Here is a 6098-nt window from a genome sequence, read left to right as displayed (position 1 = left end):
CCACTCAGAGAAAATGATTTCTACATGAGATAAATGTCTACCATCTCAGCATGGCTGCTTTGCCCTTTCTTTTACCACACGAGGCATGTGACACAGGCAAAGGAAAGGAAAAGCTGAGAGCAGATCAGTCAGTGGATGCCTTAATCTTTGTTGTGTCCCCAGCAACTAGATGACATCATTAGTATTTCTCATTTTCTAAAAGAAAAATCTAAGTTGACAACCTTATGTGTATACAGGTATATACACACACATACATACACACACATGTAAAATATATGTGAGGATATATGTATATTTGCAACTACATTCACTGAGCTAATTGTCCTATGGGCCATGACAAAATTTCAAAAATAATTTCAAAATTTCCTAAACATTCACTACTAGTTGTTGTGTTGTTGTCATTTAGTTGCTAAGTCATGTCCAACTCTTTTACAAGCCCTAGAATCCTCCAGATTGCCTCTTTATATTCAACTGAGTTCTGGAGAATTAGTTTGATAGATATCCACAGTGTTTAATAGGTGCAACTTTGTTAAATCATGATATCAGAATTTATTTTTTATTTTTTAATATAAATTTATTTATTTTAATTGGAGGCTAATTACTTTACAATATTGTATTGGTTTTGCCATACGTTGACACGAATCCACTACGGGTGTACATGTGTTCCCCATCCTGAACCCCCCCTCCCACCTCCCTCCCCATTCCATCCCTCTGGGTCATCCCAGTGCACCAGCCCCGAGCATCCTGTATCATGCATCAAACCTGGACTGGCAATTCGTTTCACATATGATAATATATATATATCAGAATTTATAAGTATTCAGAAACAGATGAAGACTGAGCTTGCTTGAAAGTATGCAGAAGTAAGGGGCAAGGACACACAGGTTTCATACTTATGCTGACAATCTGTATATCAACATTTTTAACTTTTAGTAATTTAAAAACTGTGAATAAGTTAATTCATTTTGTTTCTTGTGTTTTTAAACATGAGAAATTTAGCTATATCTTTAGAGGTTTAAAATTATGTAAAGGTATTGTGATTTAATTGAGTTTTAAGGTTGTCTAATCTTTTTTTCAAAGATGATTGCATTTTTGCAAAAGTGGAGAGTTAAGACTTTTGAATAAGTATATAAAACTTTCATTTCTGAAACTTCTAAAAGAAATAACTTCTTTTAACACATCGTTTGAAATAATGAATATGCATGAATGTTGACTTCAAGGTGACAAAATTCATAATCTATATGATTTGATTGCTATTGAGAACAAATGTATATTTATAGATACCTTGGATGCTCATATTGTATATGATTTCCATCCATTTATGGAATTTAATTTTTATAGATTTCTAGAAACTTATAGCCCACTGATATTAGTATTTTCTTTGAGACTTTTAATTTTTAAGACATTTACGCCCAACAATATGAGGATTCTAAATTTTGAGCTGGTTAAAGTTTGAAAATATTTTCCTGATTTTTTCCTCTAGAACACCTTCCTCAAATCATCATTTTGAAAGTAATCTCTTCTGGTTATTCTAATCTTTTTATACTTTTGTTTTTTGCATTTTATTTTTCATCTGATAATGGCTTTTGTATATGTCATATAGGCTGATCCTTTATTCCCTAAATATTCTCAAATTATTCTAATGCCATTTTAAAAATAGCTAATTCTTCTCCACTGCTTTAAGGTGCTGTTGGCTAAAAAAGATTCACAATGTGAGGGCTGCAAGTTGTTTTATTTGGGGCAAAATGAGGATTGCAGCCCTGGAGACAGCACCTCAGATAGCTCTGAGAAACTGTTCCAAAGAGGTAGTGAACGTGGAAGTCGCTCATTCGTGTCCGACTCTTTGAGACCCCATAGACTATGCAGTCCATGGAATTCTCCAGGCCCAGAATACTGGAGTTAGTAGCCGTTCCTTCTCCAGGGGATCTTCCCAACCCAGGAATTGAACACAGGCCTCCTGCATTGCAAGCAGGTTCTTTACCTGCTGAGCCACTAGGGAAGCCCAAGAATACTGGAGTGGGTAGCCTATCCCTTCTCCTGCAGATCTTCCCGACCCAAGAATTGAACCAGGGTCTCCTGCATTGCAGGTGGATTCTTTACCGGCTGAGCCACCAGGGAATCCAAGAGGTGGTGGTGGGGGAAGGTCATATATGTGGTTTTGGTGAAGGGGAGTTCAATGCAATCAAGCACTCATTTTGCAAAATGTTTTCTGTTAGTCTTGAGAAGCTGATGTCACCATGAAAGGATTTAGTGCTTTTCTAGATATGAGGAGATACAAGGATTGGGATCATGAAATAAGTTCTTGAAAATATCTATCTAAAGACCATTCCATGAGTTTCCCTGGAGTACAAAGTGCCTCATTCTCCACACTGAACTCCCTTCAGGGTGTGGTGAAGGGCAGCAGCTGCAGCAGTGCAGAATTCAATTCCAATAGAGCCAGATGGCAAATGCCTTTGGCAAGTGCCAATATGTATTTGACAATGCCAGTTTTATTGTATGTGTAATTTCATATGTACACGGCTTCTCTAGTTTGACCCATTGATTTTTATTTACCATTTTCCTCAAGTACCATGTGCAGTAGTACTCTGTTTTAATGATTTAACTTTACAGTATATTTCGATATTTATAATAATCTTCCCTCACTATTCTTTCTTTTTTTAATTAATTAATTTATTTTAATTGGACGCTAATTACTTTACAATATTGTAGTGGTTTTTGCCATACATTGACATGAATCAGCCATGGGTATACATGTGTTCCCCATCCTGAAACCCCCTCCAACCTCCCTCCCATCCCTCCCTCAGGGTCATCCCAGTGCATCGGTCCTGAGCACCTTGTTTCATGCATCAAACCTGGGCTGGCGATCTATTTCACATATGGTAATATACGTGTTTCAATGCTATTCTCTAGAATTATCCCACCCTCGCCTTCTCCCACAGAGTCCAAAAGTCTTTTCTTTACATCTGTGTCTCTTTTGCTGTCTCGCATATAGGGTCATTATTACCATCTTTCTAAATTCCATATATATGCATTAGTATACTGATTGGTGTTTTTCTTTCTGACTTACTTCTCTCTGTATAATAGGTTCCGGTTTCATCCACCTCATTGGAACTGATTCAAATGCATTATTTTTAATAATAATATTAAAAATATTATTGTGAGTAATATTCCATTGTGTATATGTACCACAGCTTTCTTATACATTCATCTGCCGGTGGACATCTAGGTTGCTTCCATGTCCTAGCTATTATATTTTATATATGTGCCGAGGTCCAGCCCCGGCTGATCCAGGGTATTCGAAGGGGAGACTGCATCAGCGACCTATTCAAATGGTAATTAGAGATATAAAGAGTAATAGAATGAGGATAGCTCAGTAGGAAAATTCAGTGGAGAAAAGAGGCTGAGTAGCTTGGTTTACACGGAAAATCAATATAACCCGTGACACCAGGTTAGCTCTGACCACGGAGACCGCAGGCGCCCTCTCAAATAGCAGAAGGTGCCCCACCTTAGACACCTTCTCGAGTGGGTCTTAGAAGCCCAGGCAAATAAGTGGTCGCAGAGGATATGCATGCTCCAGATGGAGACTTCAGCCGGAAGTTAAAGGGAAGAATGACATGGGGAGAACAAGCGTTGGTGAGCAAGGCCCGTAGCCTTATTTTTAACAGGGGATTATACACTCTAAGTTACACATAGAGGATAATAGGGGATGCAAAGTCAGCAGTCTTTGACCCTTATCAAAAACCAGGGTTTCTTTCCTGCAAATTTATCGTATACAAATGGTTTAGGTGATTTACATCATCTTCTGGCCAGAAGGCCTATTAACATTTTATGACTCTTGACAAGGACTTATCAACAAAGACTTATTTTCTCTAAGAGTAATTATTTTACGGTTTGGCGCCATCTTCCGAAGATAAAATTGCATTCCTATAGGGTGGATGTGTAATGGGTTTACAACAAAGGAAAGAATTTATTACCTTAAGGGTCTAAAGTTACTAACACCAAGGCCACTACTTATTTTTTCTACATACCAACTATATTAATTAATACACATTCAAGGACACAATTCAGGGGATGTGAAAACTTGGCAACAAGCATTGGCTCATCAATGAAATCCTTTACTAGTTTATTCTGACAGTTTCTAACTCTCTGAGAGGCTCTAAGCTATTTGAATATCTTAAGCTTCCCGTGCCTCTCGAGGCTGGGAGACTGTAAACAATCGTATGCATAGCTGCAGGAGTCCGGGTAAACTTGTCAGGCGAGTTAGAGAGCCATCTGAGGGGTTTGGATTTAAACACTCCTAATTGCCCAGGAACTTTATTAATTGGAGCTGTAGGTTAACTCTTTGACAGAGAGAGCGAGATGGTGGTAGGGGACAGCCCCCAGTAAAGTCAGAGGTGAGAGCACAAAGCAATAAAGTAGGCAGACTCTGTTTTTTTGGGGGTAGATGCTCGAGAATATCCGGGGGGACTCCTGAGGCTCGATCCCGCCTTTGCGTATGCCGAGCCTCCTTCCTCATGACCTTTGTCACGAGTGGAATGCCTCACCGGCTCCCGGCATATATGTATATGTATACAATTATATTCACATTGTATATATGAATATGTATTTCATATATATATATATATATATACACCTATACATAAACTTTAGAATGAGCGTATCAAATAGACAATACATTATGTCGAGGGAGGGACTATATTGTGACTTGTTTCAAAGCTGCACTGCCAGACACGAACTCTGCTTTCCTTCGCAGCAGCTTGGTTAAGGGAGACGAGGGTGCTGCTACTCTCTTTAAGGTAGTGGTCCCCAACCTTTTAGGCACCAAGGACTGGTTTCATGGAAAACCATCTTTTTTCCACAGACTGGGAGTTGGGGGCTGGTTTCAGGATGATTAATGCACCTTAAATTTATGTGTACTTTATTTCTATTATTATTACATTGTGATATATAAAGAATTTACACAACTCTCCATAATGCAGAATCATTGGGAGCCCAGAGCTTGTTTTCCTGCAACTAGAATGTCCCATCTGAGGAGCAGCTATAAAAACAGCTGAAGTTTTGTTCACCTACCAATCTACTGCTCACTTCTCGCTGCACTTCCAGGTTCCCAGGTTCCTAACAAGCCATAGACTGGTACTGGTCCATGATGGCCAGGGTGGGGGTAGGGGAGTTGAGGACCCCTGCCTTAAGGGATACACAGTCCTGGAAGCTGAGGCTTGTGCTGGGCCAATAAAGGGCGATAGATACTTCTTTCTGCTTACTAATGAAGAAATACACTCAGCAGCCAAAATGGGTGATTGGAGCTCTGCCTTTGTTGCCTGCCATTAACAGTAGCTGCCACAGCCCATTCCTCATCAACAAAAATCCTCTCAGCACTTCTGATTCCACCGAGATATTGCAGCTCCAGAGGGCTTGGGCCACTTCTTCCTCGACTTGACGAAGGAGCTCAGGGCACCCAGTATCTCCTGAAGATGCAAAACCAATGCAAAGGCCACAGCTACTTTTTAGGACAGGCAGAAGCCACCCCCACAGTAAGTGAGGTAAAGCCCTGGACACGATGGAAGCCACAGTGGCCCTAGAAAAGAACATGAACCAGGCAGTTTGGGATGTGCATGCCCTGGGTTCCTCCTGCATAGACCCCTATTTCTGTGACTTATTGGCGAGCCCTGTCCTAGATGAGCAGGTGAAGCTCACCAGGAAGATGGTGATCCCGTGACTGCCTGCACAGGCTGGTGGCCCCAGTTGGAGTGGGGCGAGGATCTCTTCCAAAGGCTCACCCTCAAGCAAGGCTAGAACCTCCAGAACCTAAGCAGCTTTGAGGGGCTGCTCCACATCCCTTATAACCAGGGGTTTCTGCCTGAGCCTCTCTCTGAAGGCTCTAGGCAGCTTTTCTAACACCCAGGAGCCCTGCCTAAGCTGTGGACCAAAGGGGAGCAATGAAGCTTTTTGCAGAAAAAAGAAAAAGGTAAGAATAGGGCTCTCTGCAATCGGCATGCTTCACAGGTGAGGCTCTTTGAAAGAGCTCCAGAGTATGGTTATTATAATATTCTCCTGTTTTGGTTCTTTGAGGTTAGGATTAAACCACAGCATTAGTAACT

The sequence above is a fragment of the Bos javanicus genome, chromosome 1 (genome assembly GCF_032452875.1).
Source record: "Bos javanicus breed banteng chromosome 1, ARS-OSU_banteng_1.0, whole genome shotgun sequence".
Classification (NCBI taxonomy): domain Eukaryota; kingdom Metazoa; phylum Chordata; class Mammalia; order Artiodactyla; family Bovidae; genus Bos; species Bos javanicus.
This window is presented reverse-complemented; position numbering follows the sequence as displayed.